Source organism: Sus scrofa, chromosome 8 (genome assembly GCF_054392235.1).
Source record: "Sus scrofa isolate SSC_HxYL_T2T_F1_AM1 chromosome 8, Sscrofa_HxYL_maternal_Yorkshire_Landrace_v2.0, whole genome shotgun sequence".
In the NCBI taxonomy this organism is placed as follows: Eukaryota; Metazoa; Chordata; class Mammalia; order Artiodactyla; family Suidae; genus Sus; species Sus scrofa.
The window spans coordinates 123,084,815-123,111,100 of record NC_139390.1 but is presented as its reverse complement, the minus strand read 5'-3'; the positions used below and the strand labels follow the sequence as shown (position 1 = coordinate 123,111,100).

Here is a 26,286-nt window from a genome sequence, read left to right as displayed (position 1 = left end):
GCCTTGAGAAAATTCTTACTGCTCTTTCTTTACCCCCATGGATGAGTGCTGTCTATAAAGAGACATGCCCCTTGACTTTGAAGACAAGCCCTATTGATGGGGATTACTGACCAGGTGAATAAGGAAGGCAGTGTCATGGGAGGCATCCAGGAAATTCTGATTTACAGCCCCTCAGCTTGAACTTTGTAGATGGTACTTACTCAATATACTCCTAAGGCAATTTTCTCTCCCTGTAATCTTGGGAAAAGTTATTGTTTACACATTTTGTTAAACCTTAAAATGCTCAGCCGTTCAATTTGCCCTATAAGACCTCTCATTAACAGATAATTGGCTCGCATAATTCTTCTGTCCTGTAGACATAAAAATTGCATTGCCAGGTCTCACGTTGACTGTCATGTCATTAAGCAGGCCAACCCATGTCTTTTTTTTCTTGGCCACACCCACGGCATGAAAAATTTCCTGGGCTATGGATCAAATCCAAACCACAGCAGTGACCCAAGCTACAGCAATGAAAATGCCAAGTCCTTAACCCACTAGTCCACCAGAGAACTCTTTTATTCTTAAACCCATGCCTTCTCTTGTTCATTAATTCATAACCTCTATTAGATACCTACTGTATGTGCAGCTCTGTTAGGAGCTGGGTATACAAAAACAAATTTGACCAAAGAACCTTCCTTCTTTGTAAGCTTGTAGGGAAATGTTTAGGTACTTTCCCTTGTGTTTCCCAGCCTCTGTCTTAAGAAATCAGTAAAAGTGTCACAATGAAGCAAAGTAACTCATTGGTTTTTCACTTTCCAAAGTCACAGAGAACACAGGATATAGGGGTAGATGCCTGAGACACATCTTCACTCATAAAGTCTTTGGATGGTTTGTACATGTTTAGGGTAACGATCAATATGACAGTATTTGCTAATAATAGAAATTAGATATCCAAAAGCAAAACTTGTCCCAGTTAGGCCGGGGCATAACTTCTAAACAGTCATCAAACCACCTAAAAGCAGATACTTGGAGCTGGTGAGCGGAGAGAAAGCCGTGATTCTAATCCACCACCTGAAGTCATATGACTCATCTGAAGCAGAAGTGGTAAGAAACATTTAGGCCAGGAATCTGACATTATGAGCAGCAAAGAAAGTCATAATGATTGTACTGATGAGTCATCTGCCATCTGCTTCTCATTCAGCAAAGATAAGTCAAGATACAAATAACTAACAGTAAAGCAATACCAAGAAAATGCAAAACGGACCATTTTTCTAGAATCATAGAAGGAAAGATGAAGGAGACTGATTTATTCAGAACCTCATTAAGCAGGCTGGGCAGATATAGGTATGATGAGACCTAAAACCTTCAGTAACTGATGCAGAAAAGGGAAGGAGGCCTATACTCTGACCAGAGAACTGGAGGCCGAAAGACTCAATAGGTGAGTTTCACTTTACTGATGCATTCCTCCAACTCTGCTTGCTGGCTCAAATTGCAATACCAGAGGCAAGAAAAGGCCCTAATGAGAAGACTCCATTCAGTGAAAGGAGAGGAGTTAATAGCAAATGTAAGGTCTCTTCTTGGTGCCTCAATACATGTCAGCCTTCTCCTAGGATCCACTTTGGCTACCTCAGGATAGAGAACTATTCAGGAGAATTGTGCTGTGTTCAATGGAACTTCCCATCTCACTGCTCTAGGTTGATATCCCTATTTTAGCAACAATCACACTGTATTATGAGGCATTCTTCATCCAGCTGTCCCTCTAATAGATGGTAAACTGAGAGCAGAAGCAATGGCTTATTCATCTCTGTTTCTCTAGAACCCAGCAAAATTCCTGGACCACAATAGGCATTTTAAGATTGATATTTCATTTGCGGACTGCCACCCTATTTGAGTGTACATAAGAGGTCTTTGTTTATAATTCTTCTCCAGATGCCTGCAAAACTCCACTGAGATTCTAGCCACCCTACTCCAAAAGTTAACTAAAAGAGGGGTGATAGAATAATATTCATTCAGTCTACGAATATTTATTGAGCATCTGCAATGTGCTACACACAGTACTTGGGGCTTGAGACACTCTGGTAAACACACTGAGATCCTTGCCCTCATGGAGCTTACATTCAAGGGGAATGTGGCAACAGAAAATAAATATAATCAGTAGACATGCTAATATCATAGAAGATGATAAATAACATAGAAAAAACTAAAGATAGAAAGACTGGGAGTGCCAGGATCTGGGTTGAAGGGTGGGCGGATTGCAGCACTAAATACAAGAGTCAGTGTGTGCCTCATTGAGAATGTAAGCTTTGACCAGACTTGAAGGAGGTGATGGGATTAGCCAAGTGGATATTTGAGAAAAGATGTACTATGCATTCTTCTCTCAACTCCATGGAGAACTTTCAGCCGGTGCTGTCTTGGAGACTCAGATGTGGTTAGTTTGCTGAGCTGCCAGAGCACTTGCTTTTGGCTCATACAGTAAATTCAGTGAGTAAGATTTTAGTCATTTTGTTACTGTTGTGTGACATGGGAGACTGAGAACAGGAACAGAGAAAGGAGAAGAAGCACAGGACTCAATAACGGGGTGGGGAGGAGAGGGTGCTCCATACTAAGCTAATATCAAGGAAGGTTCTGGAAATCTTGTGGGTGTTATGAAATCAAAACCTTCCTATTTCCTCACTGTTCTTCCTTGAAATGAGTTTAAATCTGACATTTAAAACTCAAGGGGTCTTTCTGCTGCTGCTAAATACTTCAACTAGCTTTTTCCTTCATTCCCTATTTCTGTGGCAACCAAAAGAGAGAAGTCAAAACTATAATTTCCTGCCCAGGAGAGGGAATCCAGTTTTACCGTTTTAATCCTTGCTCTCTACCAGTCTTATTATATTATATCTTTCTGTTCCTTGGGGCTTTTTCAATGTGGTTAATCAAAACATAGTTGAAAATGTATTACTTCAGCTAAATGTGTTTAGCAAATGATTGACCTACATACCCAGAACACAAAGGTGAAGAAAATGTGATGCTATCAGTAGTGATAAGCCATCCTTAATCTGTTGGGGTGTTACTACACCACAGGTCAGAACATAATGACCATGGCACCAAAAAAAAAAAAAAAAAAAATGTAAAATATATTTGTCATATTCTAAAAAGAATTCAGTCAAACATAATAAATATTTTCCAATGGAGTCTAAAAAACTGAAACTTAAGAAAACACGTGTCTGGGCAATGGGTTAAAGATCAGGTGTTGTTATTGCCACTACTTGAGCCACCGCTGTGATGTGGGTTCAATCCCTGCCCCCAGAACTTCCACATGCCCTGGGGGTGGCCAAAAGAAAAAAAAAAAAAAAAAAAAAAGGAGTTCCCATTGTGGCTCAGTGGTAAGGAAGCCCACTACTATCCACAAGGATGCGGGTTCTATCCTGGCCTAACTCAGTGGGTTAAGTATCCAGCATTGCCATAAGCTGTGGTGTAGGTCAAAGAAACAACTCAAATCCTGCATTGCTGGGGCTGTGGGGGGAAGCTGCAGCTCCAATTCCACCCCTAGCCTGGAAACTTACATATGCCACACACACAAAAAAAAAAAAAAAAAAGGAAAAGAAAGAAAAGAAAACTCATGTTCTCACCAATGATTCTTTCACTACTGCCATTGTCTTTCCCATAAAAGTCTGAGACCCAGCAACATATAGCCACTCCTCCTGGTTCTTGTAAGTCTCTGTTTCACCAAAAGGTCTTAATCACCCAAACTTAACCATTTTATCACTTCACCACAAGAAAGAAAGAGGATGGAACTTTCAGAAGTCAATACAGAAGAAATGGAAACTGTGAAGTTAGACAAAGCCCTAAGAGAGGGACTAAGGATGACCTATGAGCACAGTGGGTAATGGTGGTCCAGTTGCTGGAGACCAGAGACCCTTTAGAGCAGCTCACTTGAAGGACATGCTCTTTCTGTGCTGACTCTAGAGTGAGGTCTACCCATGGGGTGGTGGTGGTGTGATTTGTGTTATATGGAGCATAGTTGTCAAAGAAATAAAGTTTTTTTCAGCCTTATAGGTCTCAACAATCCCCCCCTCCCAAAAAAAGAAAAATCAAATAACGAAACTTAAACACATGTACATGGCATTTGGCATCATGTCACAGAAAGATTTTTGCATCACTGAACAGGTAGTTGCTGACTTGAAATGGGATTTCTCTTCCGCACTGGGAACAGCAGACACATGACAATAGAAGGAGAAAATAAGCATATCCCTCACAGACTCTTTTCTTTGTTTTATTCATTCAGGAGTTTCATGTTCTAGGGAGCATTTGCCTTGCTTCTGTTCTGTTCCGGGGCCTATCCTGTTTCCATACCCAGATGAAGTATTCCTGGAATTTAAGGTGTCATTTTACCAGCCTAACCACAAGCTCTGCATTGTTTCCTCTGCTCCACTCTCACCCTTAACAATACCTCTTCCTCAATACTAAATGCAGTGTCTAGGACCCAGAGAAGGATACTGAGTCCTCTGCCCCTGCATATCTTCAAAAAAAAGTAAGACCAGCAGAGCAGTAAAGTGACAGGCCCATTGTTTGAGCCCAGTGCCGGGACTTCCCCTTTTGTAGAAGCTGAGTCACATTTTTCCTGTTGTCAACTTGAAGCCTGTCCGTTGATGTACGATAGGGCTATCTTGCTGATGTAGAAAGCCAGGCAGACAGATTTCCCTGCATTTGTTTGCCTTACCTTGGACCCTTACCAATTAGAAACTGTCCACTGGCCAAAGGAGATAAGACACGGTTTATTAAAGCTCAGATACTAGACTGAATGAACTAATTTCTGACAATTTTCTTCTGTGAATGCACCATCCGAGGTTTCTGCCTTGTGCAATCTTACTGATTTTGACACACGTCTTTTGGGATGTATATGTGTGTTTTATTTTTGATATCTGTTCAGTTGACACATGCTTTCAGACCACACATATCTTTGATTGGCTGGCAAATTGTGAAAACAGGAAGTCAAAGGATGGAATCAACTGTGAAACAAGCATAAAAAGTGAAGTTTTCTACTTAAGTGCCAAGATGGGAATGCTGTTAGGAGAAACAAACAAACAAAAATGAAATGATAATATCAGTATAATTCTAACAGGAAGAATGAGCATCCAGAATGCTCTAATTATCATATTTTCAGGGCCTTAGAACCAACGAAACCGTTACAAATCTTAATCCACACTATTGTTGCTAGACATGATAATATCTCCAAAATTAGGCAAGGGGTGTGATAATGACATTTGCTGGCTGGGAAATATTTGCGATAATATTTTTTGTCTGAAAATCACTATCTCTGTTGAGCTTAAAAGAAAAAAAATTTATTTTCTAATTTAATCCTTTCATTTATTTGGCAAATATCTATTGAGTTCTTACTCTAGGACAGGATTTGGGGGGAGGTCATAGAACTTTCTCTTTTTGCGTATAAGTTTTTGCACAGAATTTTCTTGTAGTTCTTCAAAGTTGCCAAGCATCAGTCCTCCTGTAATATTATTCTTCTATGGTGCATTCTCAAAATGAAGGGTTTTTGTTTGTTTTTTTTTAATCACTAGTGTAAAGACTAAAAGATATCCTCAGGAGTTCCCATCATGGTGCATTGGAAACAAATCCAACTAGAAACCATGACGTTGCAGGTTCGATCCCTGGCCTCTCTCAATGGGTTAAGGATCCAGCATTGCCATGAGCTGTGGTGTAGCTCACAGACGCGGCTCAGATCTGGCATGGTAGTGGCTGTGGCTGTGGCCATGCCTGTGGCTGTGGATGGCAGCTGTAGCTCTGATTCGACCCCTAGCCTGGGAATCTCCATATGCCGTGAGTGCCTCCCTAAAAAGCAAAAAAAAAAAAAAAAAGATATCCTCAAATCAGTGTTTGAGGAACTCAGGCAAATATTAGAGTGAAAGGAATGAGGCAATTTTTAGACAAATACCAGACCTACTACTTCACTAGTATGTAATGAGCCTATGAAATTTATTATTGTATAATTTCAGAAACGTAAATAGATTTTTTACACGTTTGAGTACATTTTGAGCTAGGACTGCTCTTGGCAATAGAATAGGGGAAGGAGGGAGAATGGACCACTTGAGCAGAAATCTTGTTCATCCGTTTTTTGAGCATTTCTCTACAAAATATGCTATATAAACAATACCATGTGCCATCTATTCAGATAATTGTCTCTTTTTTAAAGTACGATCAATATCTCTCAAGGTCTACCTCAGCCTGAAAAGAGTTTAAAATATTACAATGGGACATTTTAATGTCATCTTTTTGGAGGGAGAATAAAGAATTAATAATGATGACAGCACACAATTGCTGATTAGTTAGGTTAAATCGTAAGGCATATGTTAATCCATTTAACCTTCAAACACTATTTTAAGGGACTGTTTAGGGAGGAAGTGCTTTGGGGGAAATTTGGATATTCATTTCAGTTAGGCTTAATTATATTTAAAAACCTGGTTTCTAGAATTTTAAAAATCAAACCAGCAAGGGAATAAATCTACTCTAATCCTCTCATCTTACAGGTAAGGAAAGTGAGGCTCAAACAAATTTAGTGACTTCCAGAGGTCATAGCATTGATACAAGGAAGAAGCCAAGCCAAACCCAAGTCACCTAGACACCAGGGCTTGTTTCATGTCTCTGTGCTGACATGAAGAGGAAATAAAAATGCATCCTAGAATTATCTAGTTATCCTCAATCCCATATTGTGAAATGATTCCCTTTGGGGATAGAATCTATCCTAATTGGAAGCGTGCTGCTTACTTACTTAAATTCACCAAACTGCTTTGAGAGGTAACACCCTTGTCCTAGTTCTAGCCCCATCCATGGGGCATTCAGAGCTGCTCATCAACCCTGGACTAACAAAACAGTCCTTTTTATTGTTCAATAGAAAGAGGAAAAGCGAAGAAAATGTTTAAGTATAAAGGCCCTCCTAAAGAGAAATCCAGAGAAAATAGCAATAATAATGCAAAATATTCAACTATATAATTTCCAAGACTTTCATTTAACTGTACAGTCAAATAATGCTATTATTCATTTCACAGCTATAGATCCATTTGCTCATGTGTGAAACCTATGAAATAACAACCATTTTCTCTTCAGATGAGTGATCCTGGTTTGAGATACCCATACAATTTGATGAAAACACATTATTCCCAGATGGACTCCAGTTGCTGGGCAGATGGAAATGTGTAAGTAAAAGACTAAAACTTTATTATCCTAAATTAAGTGGTCAGAGAGAGAGAGTATGAGAACTGTATCCTAAGTAATTTGTAAGGTTCCTAAATTTTAAAAAAATCTTTCAGGAGAAACAAAAAAAAAAAAAAACTTTAAAAGAGAAAAAAGGTATCTGTTTAGAAGTTTTAACAAATATTTAAGTTAAAAAAGTATCTACTTTTACAAATTTTTATCCATGAGTTGTATCTATGCTAAATATACTTGTAATACAGTCTTCCATTTTCACATACTGAGCCAATTTTGTCTATAAACCAAGCACAAGTGTTTTCACTCTCCTTTAGCTGAGTTTATAGTATCACCCCCTCCATGGGCATAGGTGCCAAGGGAAAACTCACTAGTGAGACTGTGGTGAGTGACATGAGCATGCAGGCTACCTGCCCATGCAGCTTACTTGTGTCCTCGGCCATTGCCTGTGACATTTCTGGATCTACCTTTCTATCTAATGATAGACTGCCACCAGGTCCATCCATATTCATGACTTGGCCAGTCCAACAGAATTTAGCACATAATGGGCAATTCAGTTGGAATCCAGTGGACAATCATTCCATCTCTCCCAGGACCCACTACCCACTCCAGGAGCTAGTTTCCAAAAGTATATAATCCTCCACCGCAGATGGCATGGCCCTACTCCAAACTCCCAAAGGCCTGCCTTGAGTGTTTGCCACTAGAAGTTACCATAAGCTCCAAACCACAACTTTTCCCACCACTGACACCTCCAGCACTGTAGGGGCTGATGGAACACAGAGCCCAAGGACCTAGACCCCTCTGCAGTCTAGCCCTGATGCAGAGCCCTTTCTGGCTCTGGTGCCCTCAAAGCTGACAGCTTTCTGTGTAACCAGGTGTATGGGCTGGAGTAGCATTTCTAATTGCAGAAGGCATTGCCTCTAGAACATGAGGAGACCAATTGGGAGCCGTGCTTCCTTCCTTGTGACAGAGATGCCAGAGGCAGCTATTTGACTTTTATGTGGGAGAGCATCTTCCACCGTGTTTCTGATCACTGGGTACCCATAAATCTCACTGAAGTATGGGTCCCTGAAACTTCATCTCCTACACACAGGAATTACCAACTCTTACTGTAGAGGAGTAGATGATCTCTATAAATTTTGAATATTCAAGGAGGCCTACAGAGCCAAAATTCTCAGAGAGAGAACCAATGGGAAACATGGAAGTAAAGAGAGTGACGTGATTTGGGGAACTGATCATGAAAGGTGACTTTAGAAAATAGGACCTTGGCAGTGGCTTTCTGAGTTGACATCATTATGAGAATGGACCAGCCCCATGTGGCACTGAGCTGTGGGACTCTGGATCCTTGCTGAACCTGTCTCACCACAGTTCCTTGAGTGTAAAACAGAGATGCTAGTAGTGTAGTTGTGAGAATGAAAAGGAAAGCATTTAGCACATTCCCCCGCATATGTGAAATACGCATTAAATAGTCATTTCTACTCATTTTTATTTTTCTTGTGCATGCAACTAAGCTGCTCAGGAGTCTGAGCAAAATGGTGACGCTTGGAGCTCTCAGTTTTAGTGGGTCTTTGCAGTTCCACAGCATTTTTCATCTCAAAGAACCAAAGCCCTGAGAAATATTAATTCTTGTCTACTTTATTTATCCTAGTAAAGGTGGGAGCCCATACAGCATCCTAGTTATTCAAAAGAACTGTAGGCTAGAGAACTCCACACACACAAAGTAAAACCAAGTCAACCCTTAGCAGAATCTAGGTCTCTCACCTTCCAGGATTCCTCTTTAATTGGATTAGACTGTTTCTAGTGGCTAAATATTAGTTATTGGCAGTGTAAGTCAACGCTGCTGATATATTACTCTTTCGGGGAGTGTTTGTTTTTGGAAAACTGCTCTCAAATTTTCTAAATGTGAATTTAAAAGTCTGTCAGTCTACGTGCCGATAACACAAAACAGATTGTAAATGTAACGGGATGCAATCAAGTCAAACAAATCCAGTGAGAGCGCCAGAAGGCTTAATATTAGGACTGCTCCTGTTCACAGGCTTTTGCTAATGACGGAACAATTGTTTGTGCTGATTTGTAGCTGGCATTGATATGCAGACAGCGACACTTTTCATCTAAAATCCAGCTCCAAATTTTTTTTTTAATCCTGTCAATGAATATGCTGTGTCTGCAAAGAGCAACTCCAAAGAACCTTGCTAGATAATAAGAAACGGGACTAGGCAAGCAGAGTCTTTAATTCTAAATCCAGGGCACTCGTTGAAATAGACAATGATTTTTCTCTTTGTCATTGTTTTGTCATCTACTGGGACGCCTGCCCCTGTGCTCCTTGTGTGAATTTCTAACTAAACGCAGCTTGAAAATATTGAAATTGGTCGATGATGGAGGGAGGTGGGTATTAAACTGCAGAAGGATATTGCAAGATTCCAAACTCATCTAACATTTCCCTCAGAAAATAAAAAAATGTAAATGTGTTCTGACTGCTCTTCACATTTACTGTGGGGACCAGTTTTTTATCAAACAGCACCTGCCTCTCTATTCAGAGATGTCTGCGTACAAGGATAAGTGCGAACAACAAAGGCTTCGACTGTGGCAGCGGCTGCATCATTTGCTGGGAACTTGCCATTATGTTTCAGGTCAGAGACTGAGGTTTGGTGCAGGGAATGGAGCTTTTAATATCAGGTGAATGGATTTTTATAAGAGCTTGGGAAGCTTTGGGTCTTAGAGAGAAAATAGTGCTTTAAAAATAGCCACATTTCTTTTGTACTGCAATTATCAGTGCATGACGAATCATTTTTTATTCTGTTCCTTGTGAGCAAAAGGAAATATCCCCTACCCATCTCTGTGTGCTGGACATTTTAAGAAGTCAAAATGTTCCCATATTTAATCAGTTTCTTGCAAATATGCAATTTACCTAGAAGATTGATCCCGAAACATCACTTTCGAGGCAGGATGAACAAATGGTACAAATTCATCAATTCGTCCAGGAAGTCATTGTCATGTGTTCCATGTTCAAATAGCTAATGTTGAAAAATTGCTGGCATTTGCATAATTCCTACTGGAAAGAGGTTCACATTGTCAAAGTGACCCAATAGCAGAAATAGGAATAATCAACCTTATTAAAAAGTGAAAGAGTGATAAAAATATAAAGGAGTAGAACAATACTTTGAGGGAAGCCCAGCTCTGACCTTGATGGTGAGACCCAGGCAGATCAGTTAATGTCTCTGAGCTTCCTTTTTCCTACCTATAAGGTGGAAATGGTCAAAAGTTCCCTTAATTGTGAGCAGGGAATGGGAAAATGTTTGTGTAGAGATTTGCAAATGGTAAAATAACTTAAGAGTGTCAGGAAGAAAAAGAGCTAGAGGAATGATAATTTTAACAAGAACAGTTATAAAAATGATTATAATATTAAATAATAACAACAATTATTTTATTATTATTATTAAAGATAGTAAATCTTGCCTAGAAGTGCTGAAAATTGGTAGATGATACAGTTCAGACTGTGTTATTCTTATGCTCTGGACTGGAGGAAAAGGAGACACACAAGCCTCAGAATCCCATAGAAAAAAGTGAGTCTGTCCTGACCGGAGTAGACTCTTAATGAATTAACACATGTTCTTCAAAAGAAGCTCTGTAGACCTTGGATGAAAGGCACATCTTTCCGAGAGACTTTTTCAAAAGAAAAGGGTGGCTGATTGGGGATCCCATTCTTCAGAGAGCTTGAAGAGTTTCAAATGACCTTGGCCCACCAAACAAAGGGCATCATGTTAACTTGTCAAGGACATGTTTCTCTGTCAATAAATCAGTTGCCCCCATGTTCGTGTAGCCTTATATGAAGGTACTAGTCAATGGCAAGCGTGCATTTCCAAAATTCACAGATTTCCATTACCATAGGAACTAAATATTTTTTTTATTCATTTGCCTTTTTTAGGGCCACACCTGCAGCATATGGAAGTTCCCAGGCTAGGGGTCAAATCAGAGCTACAGCTGCCGGACTACACCATAGCCACAGCAATGCAGGATCCAAGCCGCATCTGCAGCCTACACTAAAGCTCACGGCAACGCTGGATCCTTAGCCCACTGAGCGAGGCCAGAGATCAAACCCGCATCCTTGTGGTTCCTAGTTGGAATTGTTTCCACTGAGCCCCAACAGGAACTCCAGAAACTAAATATTTTTAAATACAATCCTAAAAAAGTTGTAGGAACCCCTTGCTGTACCGTAGAATATTGACAGAAAACTGTAAACCAGCTATGACAGAAAAAATAGAAATCATTTAAAAAAAAAAAAAGAAGTTGTAGGAATTATGGATCAAAAGCTACTGCATACTTTTGGTTCTGAAACTAATACTCCAGGAAAATAAATACATGTTTAATACTAGACGCACTCTAAATACAGCTTCCCACACTCACTCTCAGGATGGTAAGTTTTATGATGAGAACGTAAGGTGGTCACCAACAAAGAGTTTAAGTACTATGGTTCCTATTTCTTACGTAGAGAAAGATGCGACTAGCTCAAGTAGGTTGCCAAGTTTCTGCCCTCCTTTAGTGGTTGTATACTGTGTCTGTTTAGATAAGCTGGAACCACATTTCCCAGAAACTTCTTCCCCGTGTTGTCCTGGGTGAGTGCCAGCCACTGAGATGTTTGCATGAGATTTGAGAGACCAAGTAAAGCTGCAGCCACTATGCTCCACAGATGATGGTTGCTTGCGTCAGAGAGGGACAGACAAAGAGGTTCCAGCTTGTCCTGTTCTCCATGAACTATACCCAGCTCCCTACCTAACTGTCTCCTCTGCTGACCAATCACAGTTCCAGGCTAGCCCCAGACCCATCGTGGTGACCTCACAGAGGTGTTAGCCACAAAGAACCAGAAACCTTCTGCAGATGTCTATTCTCAGGGCCGTTTCTGACACCACTCTTGTAGCTGGACATGACCGGCTTCCGGCAAGCTCACATGTGTTTCCCTACTTGAGAGCTAATTTAAGTCAGGTTCATATATCCACGCAGGTCATTTGAAGGCATTTGGTATAAGGGAAAAGCACAGGCTTCAAGTCCTACAAATCTATGTACTCTTTCAAACTCTTTCCTTTTCTTTCTTTCTTTTTTTTTTTTTTTTTTTTTTTGTTCTTTTATCTTTTCTAGGGCCGAACCCACAGCATATGGAGATTCCCAGGCTAGGGGTCTAATCAGAGCTGTAGCCACCAGCCTACACCAGAGCCACAGCAACACCAGGTTCTAGCTGCGTCTGCGATCTACACCACATCTCATGGCAACACCGAACACCGGATCCTTAACCCACTGAGCGAGGCTAGGGATTGAACCTTAAACCTCAAGGTTCCTAGTTGGGTTCATTAACCACTGAGCCACAACAGGAACTCCAAACTCTCCTTTTCTAGCCATGTGATCTTAATTTTCTTAAGCCTCCATTTCTGTCTTCAGGGGGAATAGTAAGAAAACCTGCCTTCGTCCTATGGGAAGAAAACAAAAAGTTCTCTCATGAGAATTCTTAATCATAAGCTAGTCTTCATGTAGATATGGGACTCACACACTCTACCTATGTAAGCCATAAAAATCCCAAGTTGAGAATTTAAAGTGGCACATGGGAGTTCCTGTCGTGGTGCAGTGGTTAACGAATCCATGAGGTTGAGGGTTCGATCCCTGGCCTTGCTCAGTGGGTTAAGGATCCGGCATCACTGTGAGCTGTGGTGTAGGTTGCAGATGCAGCTCGGATCCCGCGTTGCTGTGGCTGTGGTGTAGGCCGGAAGCTACAGCTCTGATTCCACCCCTAGCCTGGGAACCTCCATATGCCATGGGAGCGGCCCCAGAAAAAGGCAAAGACAAAAAAAATAAATAAATAAAGTGGCACATGGTTGTTAAGGTCACTGAAGCACCTGGCAAGGAACGCACCTTAGACCCAGGACACAAAGTTTTTCCAAATAAAGTTTCAAGAAACATAATCTCACAGTAAGAGGGGGGAAGGAGGGAATCACAAAGCACCCTAGGAAACAAGCTATCTTTAGCAAGAATCAGCAGAAACAATTAAAAAAAAAAAAAAAAAAAAAAAACAGAATCTGACCTGAAAAGATTATATGTAATGAATATATAAGCAAATACCAATTTCATGCTTTGTGCCAGACTATCCTTAGACCTGGGATCAAACACGTCAATGAGCAAAAACTGAATCTTTGCCATTTTGGTGATATTTATTATCAATGTTTAAAATATAAAGAATGTCTCTTTAAATTGTTTAAAGAAATACTAGAGGATGTCAAAATTATAGCACATTTGATAAACAAATAGAATTTGAAAAAATAATACTAATTGTGCAAATTAGACATTCAAGGAGATGATAGGACACAAGTTAAAAACAACTGAAGAGAGAATGCAAGTTTTATCCAGAATGTAGGACAAAGAGACAAAGGGACAGAGAATATGCGCAGGAGACAACAGAATGTGAATAACAGATCAAGTTCCAACAGCTATTCCTTCAGTGTTTCAGAAGGAGAAAATGAGACAGAGAGGGGCAATAATCTAAAAGATAATTTCTGAAAGTTTTCCACAAGTGAAAGGCAGCAGTCCTCACACAAACCAACAAATCACACCAGTATTTTTTTAAATTTACTTAGCAACAAATAAAATTAAATGGCAATATTTTTTATAACATTTGGTTTAGGTACCAAATGTATATTAAAAGATGGAATAAGAGTTCCCTGCTGGCTCAGCGGGTTAAGGATCTGGTACTGTCACTCCTGTGGCTCAGGTCGCTGCTGTGGCATGGGTTCAAGCCCCGGCCTTGGCACTTCTGCATGCTGCAGGCGTGGCCAAAACAAACAGAAAAAGATGGAACTAAAAATTTAATTTCTATTAAGTTGTCAAGAAGGGCAAGTCAAGTGAGGCACTCAGGGCACCAAATTTAAGGAGGAATAAAAAATAGAGACATACAAGGGCAGGCTGACCCTTTCACACATCTGGCAGTGAGCACCTCTCTCAGCTTTGTGCCCCGTTTGCCTCACCTGTCTCACCCCAGTCCTGGCCCTTATAGACAAAACTCTGCTTTTGTGACCTAATATTGGCGATTATCTAACTGAACATTAAAAAAAAAAAACTGAGTTATTTTTATAATGTTTCCATATATACTTTTTGCTTTACTCTGTTGTGATCTAATTTATATTCAAATCAATGCCCCTTTGTAAACATACAGTTTATTAACAATGTAACTACCTCCAAAATCAAGATACAGATATTTCCATCATCCCCCCAAATTTCCTCATGCTTCTGCACTGTTATCTGTCCCCACATCTGGCCCTAGGAAACCAGATTTTCTTTTTGTCATTATAGTTTAAATTCGAATTTTTATAATTTTAAACAAATGGTATCATATAGGATTTGCATGTTTTTAAAAAAACAGATATTTGTATATTCCTTTTCTATATAATTTCATTGTTAATATACACAAATGTAACTGATTTCTGAATATTAATCTTGTATCCTGCTACTTTGCTAAATTCATTGATCAAATACTCCACACAAGTTATTTTCCTGTGGAGTCCTTAGGGTTTTCTATATATAGTATCATGTCATCACCATAGAGTGACAATTTTACCTCTTCTCTTTCAATTTGGATACTTTCTACTTTCTTAATTTAATTTTTTTTTTTTTTTTTGGTCTTGTTAGGGCTGCATCAGCAGCATATGGAGGTTCCCAGGCTAGAGTTCCAATCAGATCTACAGCCACCGGCCTACACCACAGTCACAGCAATGCCAGATCTGAACCCGCCTGTGACCTACACCACAGCTCACAGCAACACCGGATCCTTAACCTACTCAGTGAGGCCATGGATCGAATTTTTGTCCTCATGGATACTAGTCAGATTCGTTTCCACTGAGCCACGATGGGAACTCCACCTTTTTATTTCTTTGGTTTGTCTGATTGCTGTGGCTAGGACTTCCAATACTATTTTGAATAAAAGTGGTGAAAGTGGGCATCCTTGTCTTGTTCCAGATTTTAGCAGGAAGACTTTCAGCTTTTCTCCATTGAGTATTACATTTGCTGTGGGTTTGTCATAAATGGCTTTGATTATGTTAAGGTATGTTCCCTCTACACCCACTTCGGTAAGAATTTTTTATCATGAATGGATGTTGGATTTTGTTAAATCCTTTTTTCTGTATCCACTGAGATAATCATGTGATTTTTGGCTTTTCTTTTGTCATTGATTGATTTGCATATGTTGAACCATCCTTGTGAACTTGGGATGAATCCCACTTGGTCATGGTGTATTATCTTTTTGTTGTTGTTGGATTTTTGTTTGTTTGTTTGTTGGATTATATGTTGTTGGATTTTTTTTATATGTTGTTCAATTCAGTTGGCTAAAATTTTGTTGAGAGGCTATGGTGTAGGCTGACACTTGCAGCTCCAATTCAACCCCTACCCTGGGAACTTCCATTGAAAATAAATAAATAAATAATTTTGTTGAGAATTTTTGTGTCTATACTCATCAAAGATATTAATCTATAATTTTCTTTTTTGGTGGTATCTTTGTCTGGTTTTGGTATTAGGGTAATGACGGCCTCATAGAATGAATTTGGGATTGTTCCTTCTTCTTCAACCTTTTGGAAAATTTAATAGAGATGGGTGTAAGTTCTTCTTTGTATGTGTGGTAGAATTTGCCCATGAAGCCAGCCCTGGACTTTTGTTTGTAGGGAATGTTTGAATAGGGAATGCACCCCTATGTTCTTTGCAGCAGTATTCATAATAGCCAAGACATGGAAATGAAACAACCTAAATGTCCATCAAGAGATGAATGGATTAAGAAGATGTGGTACATATACAAAATGAAATACTACTCAGTCATAAAAAATAACAAAATAATGCCATTTGCAGCAACATGGATGCAACTAGAGATTCTCATACTAAGTGAAATAAGTCAAAAAGAGAAGAACAAATATCATACGATATCACATATCTGGAATCTAAAATAGGGCACAAATGAACCTATGTACAGAACAGAAACAAACTCTTGGACATAGAGAACAGATATGTGGCTGCCAAGAGGCAGATGGAAGGAGTGGGATGGACAGGGAGTTTGGGGTTACTATATGCAAAATATTGCATTTAGAGTGGCTAAGCAATGAGATGCTGCTATGTAGCATGGGAGGTATATCCAATCATTTGTGATGGAACATGATGGAAGATAATATGAGAAAAAAACTATGTATATGTATATATACATTGTGTGTGTGTGTGTGTGTGTGTGTGTGTGTGTGTGTGTGTGTGTGTGTGTATGACTGGGTTACTTTGCTATACAGGAGAAATTGACAGAACATTGTAAATCCACTATAATAAAAAAAATTTTGGAGTTCCCATCGTGGCTTAGCGGAAATGAATCTGACTAGTATTCATGAGGAAACAGTTTCAATCCCTAGCCTCACTCAGTGGGTTAAGGATCCAGCATCGCCATGAGTTGTGGTGTAGGTTGCAAATGCAGCTAGGACCTGGAGTTGCTGTGGCTGCCAGCAGCTATAGCTCTGATTCGACCCCTAGCCTGGGAACCTCTATATGCCATGGATGTGGCCCTAAAAAGACAAAAAAAAAATCATTCCAAAAATAAAATAAATAAATAACCAGACAAAATTACCTAAGGCAGCACTTCTTTCAAAATGTCACAGTACTGATATGGGTTATCTTTATTTGCAGTAACTAAAAAAGCTAAATTAGCTTTTTTCTTTTTATACTGGTTTTGGAAGTTCTACAGAGATTTTGGTGCACTGTGTTAAATTAATGAAACAAATTTTGTGCAGCCTGTCTTAAAGCAAATTAGAGAGTTATCATTTTTACACTCTTAATTAACTCATATTAACTTCAGTATTCATTTTTTTTGTCTTTATCAAAAGTCCTATCATGGGTATAAATTAAATTTAAAAGGTACCTAAGAATAATAAAAAAGAAGTTTTAGCTCTACAGTATTCAAAATCAGCATAACGGCTAGAAGCATTCAACTGGGTGACCAAATCATAAATAGCATTATCTTATATCCAATATTGGTGTGCCTGGCCACTCAATACACCTTATAAGACTCTCAACATGTTCAGTTTTGGAAGATAAAAATAATCATATCATCATTTAGGTATTTTTAAAGCAGAAATTAGAGATCATTGGAGCTCCTCTTGTGGCTCAGCAGTAACAAACCTGACTAGTATCCATGAGGATGAGGATTCGATACCTGGCCTCAGTGTGTTAAGGATCTGGCGTTGCTCTGGGCTGTGATGTAGGTTTGCAGGTGGAGCTCAGATCCTGCGTTTCTGTGGCTATGGGGTAGGCTAGCAGCTGCAGTTCCAATTCAACCCCTACCTAGCCTGGGAACTTCCATATGCCATAGGGGTGGCCCTTAAAATAAATAAATAAATAAATAAAGCAAAAAATAAATAAAATAAAAAGCAAAAAATGAAATTAGAGATCATTAACTTAATCTTTATGCATCTCTATATGGTTTATGTAATGGAGATATATTACATTCAAAAATCTTTTATAAACTTACCAAATAAAGAAATTTTTAAACATACTAGAAGCCAAAATAGATGCCATTCTCATTTTTAATGATGATTCCCCTATGACATTTTTACACTTTGAGGATTTTCAAGCCACAATTGGGGATGGAAAAATTAATCAGCGCTTGTAAGTCATTCATGGGTCACAAATTATTACATGTCACCAAGTAAAATTGTCTCTTTAACCAGTCACGCTCTTTGAAGTCTCTGCATTATTTTACACCATTATTTTATTCAGACCTCTCTTTCTTCCTTATAATCGTCTCATTTTTTAAGACCAGCATTATTGTTTCTCCAACTTACCTGGCTGGACCATTTCTGCTTCTTTATCAATTCCTCTTCTGTCTCCATGGCCACAGCAGGGCTAAACCCTCTGCTTTCTTCCCCACTTCACACTTGCTGTCCTTTGTTTATCTGCTGTGCTGATCCTGGGCTTGTTTCCCCAGTTCTGCTCCCTGTGCAGACCGTCTTTCTGTCTTTCCAGGAGGTGGCTGTCAGCTGGCTTCATTTGGTTAGCCAAAATGGGGCACTTGAGGGAGCAGGGGATGAGGAGAGCCCCTGAGGAAGAAGAGGATAAAGGATGAGAGAAACCACAGTATTTCTCTGCCTCCTTCTCTCTGCCTTGGATGCTGTCTGTGATGTCTTAACCAGAGCTGGATAACTCAGGATGGCTTCACTCACACTTCTGGTAGTTTGTTTTGATTGTTCTCCTCCATGCACCCTCTCATCTCTCAGCAGACTAGCCTGGGCTTTTTCAGTCTGAAGGTTTCAAGAGGGCAAGACTGTAACTGCAAGATGTCTTAAGGCCTGTGGGTTCCAGAATTCACACAATGTCACCTTCACCACATTCTACCGGTCAAATCAATTTACAAGGTCATCCCTTAAAAGTCTATCCCTCAAAGGGATAGAAAAACAGACTTTAATTCTTGATGAGAAGAACAGCGATAATATATTGCAAAAGGGAGTTCCCCTTGTGGGTGAGTGTGTTAAGAACCCAACTAGTATCCATGAGCATGTGGGTTCAATCCCTGGCCTTGCTCAGTGGGCTAAGAATCCAGCATTGCTGTGAGCTGTGGTGTAGTTTGCAGATGTAGCTCCAATTCGACCCCTAACCTGGGAACTTCCAGATGCCATAGTGAAGCCCTAAAAAGCAAATATATATATATCTGCAAAGGTCCTGGACACAAGGGAATGGTCACTGGGGGCCATTATTATAACAATATTCTTCACTCCATCCCTCCAGAAACACCATCCCCATCCTTGCCACACACACTTTCTAATCTCTAGATTGCCCCCAATTTATCTCCTTAGTTCCTTTATTACTTATTTAATCAGTTCTTTGCACCCAATTGCTTCGCTTTCCATGGTCCTGGTTTGATCCTAAAGATACATCATCTTTCTTATTTTAACAGTGAACTCAAATCTGAATCCAAGATTGCTCTCTCATTCAAAATCCAGTCCTAAATTTCCATACTTCTGCCTGTATTTCCTCTTCATCACCTAGATCTGGCATATCCAAAATTTAAGTTATAATCCTCTCCCCTAAGCAATGACCATTGTCATTTTCTCTATACCCTAAAGCATTTTTGTACTGTCTATGGCTGCTTTCACAGGACAAGGACAAGACTGAGCAGTTGCAACAGCAACTGTATCCCCTGCAAAGTTAAAGGTATTTACTATCTGACTTTTTCCTGGAACAGTTTGCCAGCTTCTATTCCAAAATTCCTATTCTGGAATTCCTGTTGTGGCTTAGTGGTAATGAAACTGACTAGAATCCATGAGGATGTGGGTTCCATCCCTGGCCTCCCAGTGGGTTGGGAATCCGGCATTGTCGTGAGCTGTGGTATAGGTCGCAGATGCAGCTCGGATCCCCCATTGCTGTGGCTGTGGTATAGGCTGGCAGCTGTACCTCTGATTCAACCCCAGCCTGGGAACTTCCATATGCCGCATTTGAGGCCCTAAAAAGCAAATAAAGTAAAAATAAAAAATAAATAACTCCTATCCTTCTTTTTCTTTTTCACGTACAATCATGGAGCAAGTATTACCAATTGCAGTTCAGGCTCTCTTTATTTCTAAGTTATTTCACTATTATCTCTCCCTGTTTCCAATCTCCTGATCTGTTCTACATATCTCAACTAAATTGATTGTTGCAAAATGCCATTTTAATTTTCACGTACAATTCTACAGTGACTTTTTTATGTATCTGATAATTATAAACTTCTTCTACCAAATTACCTCAACTGACCCAACAAAATTTAATTTGTACTTTTCCCAAACCATCTTCTCCAATCTAGTGCTTTTTCTCTTACTTGATTTCAGAGCCTATGAATACAAGAATTTTGTTTCATTGCTTTATAGCGTTAGCACCAAGCACACTGACTGGCATATGGTGACCAGGAATGTGTACTGAATAAATGCTCCCCCTGAAAATTACTGATTTTATTTCATTTTGTATTACTTTATTTATATACCTCTTCTCCTAGGATGCCCTCTCCACTCTTTTCTTTCTATCCAAACTGTTGTCTTAAGCCTCAGCTTCTCTCCAAACTGTCCTAAACTTAATGATCTCTTCCTTCATTTAAATGCTATGACAGTAAAAATCCATTACCATCCATCTACCACCACCCCATATACAAGAGGATATGGAATTAGTCACAATATTGATTCTTGAGACAGTAAGAACATGCCATGTGTTTAACTATGCACAATTTGTAACATCCTTTGACATACCTTACAGTTAGTTGTCCTTTGAGATATTGATTTTCCTTGATTAGTGACTTGCCCACAACTACCAAGCTAGTAACTATTAAGAGCCAGAACAACAGTTTCTAAACATTAAGTTATAAGTCCAAGACTCTAATAAGGCTTTCTAGGAAATAGATGAATTGGGTAACATAAAAATGCATTCTTCATTTTTTTGTAAACTGGAAGGTAGAATTATTCAAATAGCAGAAAGAGTTGGGGAGTTCCCGTCATGGTGCAGCAGAAACAAATCCAACTAGGAACCATGAGGTTGCGGGTTTGATCCCTGGCCTCACTCAGTGGATTGGGGATCCGGTGTTGCCATGAACTATGGTGTAGGTCGCAGACGTGGCTTGGATCTGACGTTGCTGTGGCTGTGGCATAGGCCGGCAGCTGTAGCTCCCGTTAGACCCCTAGCCTGGGAACCTCCATATGCCGTGGGTGCGGCCCTAAAAGGACAAGAGACAAAAAAAAAAAAAAAAAGGAGTTGGGAAAAATAGAAAACATTGATTCATAGAGTATTACTCAAAATAGTTCACTTATACAGAATCTGGAAATGACAAATTTCTCCTTTCAATGTTTGTGAACAAAATTCTGAGGCTATAACAGACATCCTTGGAAATTAATTCTTTAAAATATTGGTGTGCTGGGTCAATTTCTTAAAAGCTTGAGAGGGCAGATGATTATATGGTTAGGAATTTCACAGTCCAAGTGTTAGCTCCTTGGTAGCTTGAAATCAGTCATTGTGTAAATACTTACATGGAAATCGGCAAATGATATGAATCAAGACTTTTTAAAAGAGTTTTCCAGCATACTACTAGATGCGTGGATTGCATACATTCATGAAAAAAGGGAAAGAGAGACAATACAATGTTATATTGTATATTAATTTCGGGTGTACAGCATTTGGGTTACGTCCATGTCTTGGCTATTATAAGTGGTGCTGTTATGAACACTGGAGTGCATGCATCTTTTCGAATTAGTGCTTTTGGTTTTTCCAAGAGTGGAATTGCTGAATCATATGGTAGCTCTATTTTAATTTTTTAATTTTTTTTTTAATTTTTCCATTTTTTTTTTACTTTTAATGGCCATCTGCAGTGATGGAATTTCCCCGGCTAGTGGTCAAATTGGAGCTGCAGCTACCAGTCTATGCCACAGCCACAGCCACAACAGTGCGGGATCCAAGCTGCATCTGTGACCCATATATATCACAGCTCACAGTAACGTCCTTAACCCACCAAGCAAGGGCGGAGATCGAACCCACATCCTCATGAATAATGGTCGGGTTCATTACTGCTGAGCCGTAACATGAACTCCTGTTTTTAGTTATTGAGAACCTCCATTCTGTTTCCATAGTGGCTGCACCAATTTACATTGGTAACAACAGTGTACAAGGGTTCTCTTTTCTCTGCATCCTCTCCACCATTTATTATTCGTAAACTTTTTAATAATAGCCATTCTGACAGGTTATGAGATGATATCTCGTTGTAGATTTGATTTACATTCCTCTAGTAAATAGTCATGGTAAGTATATTTTCATGGGCCTGTTAGCCATCTGAATGTCTCCTTTGGGGAGAAAATGTTTATTCAGGTCTTCTGCCCATGTTTTGATTAAGTTGTTCCTGTTTTTGATACTGAGTTGTTTGAACTATTTATATATTTTGAATATTAATCCCTTGTTGGTAGCACCATTTGCAAAGATTTTCTCCCATTCCATAGGTTGTATTTTTGTTGTTCTTTTGTCTTTTGTTGTGTAAAATGTCTAAGATTTAATTATGTTCCATCTGTTTATTTATTTATTTATTTATTTATTGTCTTTTTGCTATTTCTTGGGCCGCTCCCGCGGCATATGGAGGTTCCCAGGCTAGGGGTCCAATCGGAGCTGTAGCCACGGGCCTACACCAGAGCCACAGCAACTCGGGATCCGAGCCGCGTCTGCAACCTACACCACAGCTCACGGCAACGCCGGATCGTTAACCCACTGAGCAAGGGCAGGGACCGAACCCTCAACCTCATGGTTCCTAGTCGGATTCGTTAACCACTGCGCCACGACGGGAACTCCCCATCTGATTTATTTTTGCTTTTATTTCTTTTGCATCAGGAGAAAGATTTTTTAAAAATGTTGCTATGATTTATGTCAAAGACTGTTCTGCCTATGTTCTCCTCTAGGAGTTTTATGGTGTCCATTCTTACATTTAATTCTTTAAACCATTTTGAGTTTATCTTTTTATATGGTGTAAGGGAATGTTCTACCTCATTGTTTTACATGTGACTGTCCAGTTTTTCCAGCACCACTTATTGAAAAGTCTTTCTCCATTTTATATTCTTACTTCTTTGTTATAATTTAACTGACCATAGGTGTGTAGGTGTATTTCTGGACTCTCTATTCTGTTCCACTGATCTATGTGTCTCTTTTTTGTGCCAATACCACACTACTTTGATGACTATAGCTTTCTAATATAGTCTGAAGTCTGAGAATGTGATACCTCCAGTTTTGATCTTTTGTCTCAAGATTACTTTGGCAATTCTGGGTCTTTCGTGGCCCCATATAAATTTTAGGCTAATCTTTTCTAATTACGTGAAAAATGTCATGGTATTTTGATAGGGAGTGCATTCAATTTTGTAGATTGCTTTGAGTAATATCACTATTTTAAACAATATAAATCTTTCCAATCCAAGAGCATGGGATATATTTCCATTTGTTTGTGTCATTTTCAATTTCCTTCATTTGTGTTTCATAATTTTCTGAATATAGGTCCTTCACATCCTTGGTTAGGTTTATTCTTGGGTATTTTGTTCTTTTGATGTGATTTTAAATAGTTTTGTTTTTTTTTTTTTTTTTACTTTCTCTTTCTGCTATTTCATTGTTAACATATAGAGATACAATGTATTTCTCTATATTAATCGTATATCCTGAAACCTTGCTGAGGTTTTTTGTTCTAACAGTTTTAGGGAGGAGACCTTAGGGTACCCCATGTAAAGTATCATGTCATCTGCAAACAGTGACATTTTACCTCTTCCCTTCCAATTTGGACACCAAATTCTTTTTTTGCTGTGACTAGGACTCCCAATACTATCTTAAATAGAAGCAGCAAGAGTGGGCATCCTTGGCTTGTTCCTGAATTTAGCAGAAAGGCTTTCAGCTTTTTACAGGTTGAGTATTATGTTGACTATGAGTTTGCCATAAATGGCCTATATTATGTTGGGATATATTCCCTCTATACCCACCTTTATGAGTATCATGAATTGAAATGCTTTTTCTGAGTCTGTTAAGGTGCTCATGTGATTTTTATCCTTCCTTTTCTTAGTGTGGTACATCACATTGATTGATTTGTGAATGTTAAACCATCCTTGTGACCCTGGAATAAATCCAAATTGTTCATGGTATATGATCCTTTTTATACATGTTGAATTTGGTTTGGCTAATATTTTGTTTAGAATTTTTGTGTCAACATTCATTAAATATGTTGGCTGTAATTTTTGTGTGTGTGGTTTTTTGTCTGGTTTTGTTATCAGGGTAATGGTGACCTTATAGAATGAATTTGAGAGTGCTCCCTTCCCTTCAATTTTTTGAAATAATTTGAGAAGGGTAGTTTTAAATTCTTCTTTGTATGTATATTTTGTAGACTTCTTGCGTGAAGCCATCTAGTCTTGAACTTTTATTTCCTGGGATTTTTTTTAATTACAAATTCAGCTTAACTTCTAATGATCAGTCTGTTCAAATTGTCTGTTTCTTCTTGACTCAGCCTTGGCATGCTGTATGTTTCTAGAAATTTATCCATTTCTTCTAGGTTGCCTAATTTGTTGTCATAGAACTCTTTACAGTATTCTCTTATGATTTTTTTTTTGTATGTCTGTGGTATCAATTGTTATACCCCTTTTTAACTTCCTATTTTGTTTATTTGGGTCCTCTCTCTTTTCTTCCTGATGAGCCTGGCTAAAGGTTTATCAGTTTTGTTTATCTTTTCAAAAAGACCAACACTTGGTTTCATTGATCTTTTCTATTGTTTTTTTTTATCTCTGTTTTATTTATTTCCTCTCTGATCTTTCTTACTTCCTTCCTTTTACTGACTCTGAGCTTTGTTCTTCTTTCTCTGATTCTTTTAGGTGGTAGGATAGGTTGTTCATTTGAAATTGTTCTTGTGTCTTGAGGAAAGCCTGTATCACTATGAACTTCCCCATAGAACTACTTTTGCTACATCCCATAGATTTTGGAAAGTTGTATTTCCATTTTCCTTTGTCTTGAAGTTTCTGATTTCCTCTTTGATTTCATCATTGATTCATCTGTTTTTTAGTACCATGTTTTCTAGTCTCTGCATGTTTGTTCCTTTGCCTTTTTCTTTCTGTAGTCAATTTCTAGTTTCCTACAGCTAAGGTCAGAAAAAAGTTCTTGACATAATGTTCACCCTCCTTGCTGAGGTTTTTTTGGTAGCCTAGTATGTGTTCTATCCTAAAGAACCTTCCATGTATGTTTGAAAAGCATGTGTATTCTTCTGCTTTTAAGGAGATACCTATTAAATCCAACTGGCCTATTGTGCTATTTAAGACCACTCTTGCCTTATTGATTTTCTGTCTGGATGATCTGTCCATTGATGTCAGTGGGAATGAATGTAATATCCTCTTCTTATATTGGTTGCTTTATCATTATATAATACCCTCCTTGGTCATGTGTTATAGCCTTCTTTAAAAATTATATTTTGTTGAAATGACTATTGCTACTCCTACTCTCTTGTCATTTCCATTTGTATGAAGTATCTTCTTCCACCGTATTACTTTCAATCTGTATGTGTCTTTAGCCCAGAAGTGAGTTTCTCACAAACAGTATATTGAAGGTCTTGTTTTTTAAATCTAATCAACCACCATATGTCTTTTCATCTGAGCATTTAGTTCATTGATATTTAAAGTAATTATTGATAGGTATGTACTTATTGTCAATTTATTACTTGTTTGCAGGTTGTGTTTGAAGTTTTGTCTGTTCATTTCTTTTTCTTTTTGTTTCTCCCTTTGTGGTTTAATGATTTCCTTTAACAGTATTCTTGAGCTCCTTTCTTTTTTGTTTTTGTGTATCTATTGTGGGTTTTTGATTTGCTGCTACCTTGGGTTCATATATGTTGACCCATAATTGTATTTACTTGATTTAAACTGATAGTCATTAAAATTAAAATACATTCTGAAACATTTACATTTTTTGATCTCCTTTCCCATAGTTTGTGTTTTTGATGTTTTGATTACATCCTCAATCTTATCTCTTTACTCTTTATTGTATTTATAATTGCTTTAAAATTTTTTTGTCTTTTAATCTTCCTACTGGCTTACTTGAATAATCTTCAATCCTTACTATATATATGCCTTTCCTATTTGGCATTTCCCTCTCCTATAGATTCTTACTTGTTTTCCACTTGGAAAGTATGCTTTAACATTTATTTAAGAGTAGATTTAGTATTGATGAACTCTTAGTTTTTGCTTGTCTGAGTTCTTTATCCTTTTATTCCTAATGAAAGTCTTACAGGGTAGAACATCCTGGGTTGCAGCACTGTTTCCATTCAGTACTTTGAATATATCATGCCACTCCCTTCTGCCCAGCAAAATTTCTGCAGAGTATTTAGCTGACAGGATTCTGGGCATTCCCTTGTATATGACTCTGTTTTTCTCTTGCTGACTTTAAAATTGTCTCTCTCTTTTTTTTCTTTCTTTCTTTCTTTTTTTTTTTTTTTTTTCCTCTAGAGCCTCACCTGCGGGATATGGAAGTGCCCAGCTTGGGGGTCGAACTGGAGCTGTAGCAACCTACAAAACAGCTCAGAGCAACTCTGGATCCTTAACCCACTGAGCA

At 38.7% G+C, this 26,286-nt stretch overlaps 1 long non-coding RNA gene across 3 annotated transcripts in view; it reads right to left on the bottom strand.

Annotated features, from left to right (window-relative positions):
- The window catches only part of LOC110262179 (uncharacterized), a 132,732-nt gene that overhangs the window by 50,960 nt on the left and 55,486 nt on the right, over nucleotides 1-26,286 (bottom strand). For all 3 annotated transcript variants that reach the window (XR_014813284.1, XR_014813285.1, XR_002346847.2), the window contains exon 4: nucleotides 18,018-18,272. This is a non-coding gene — a long non-coding RNA (uncharacterized LOC110262179). The remainder of the gene's footprint in view (nucleotides 1-18,017; nucleotides 18,273-26,286) is intronic.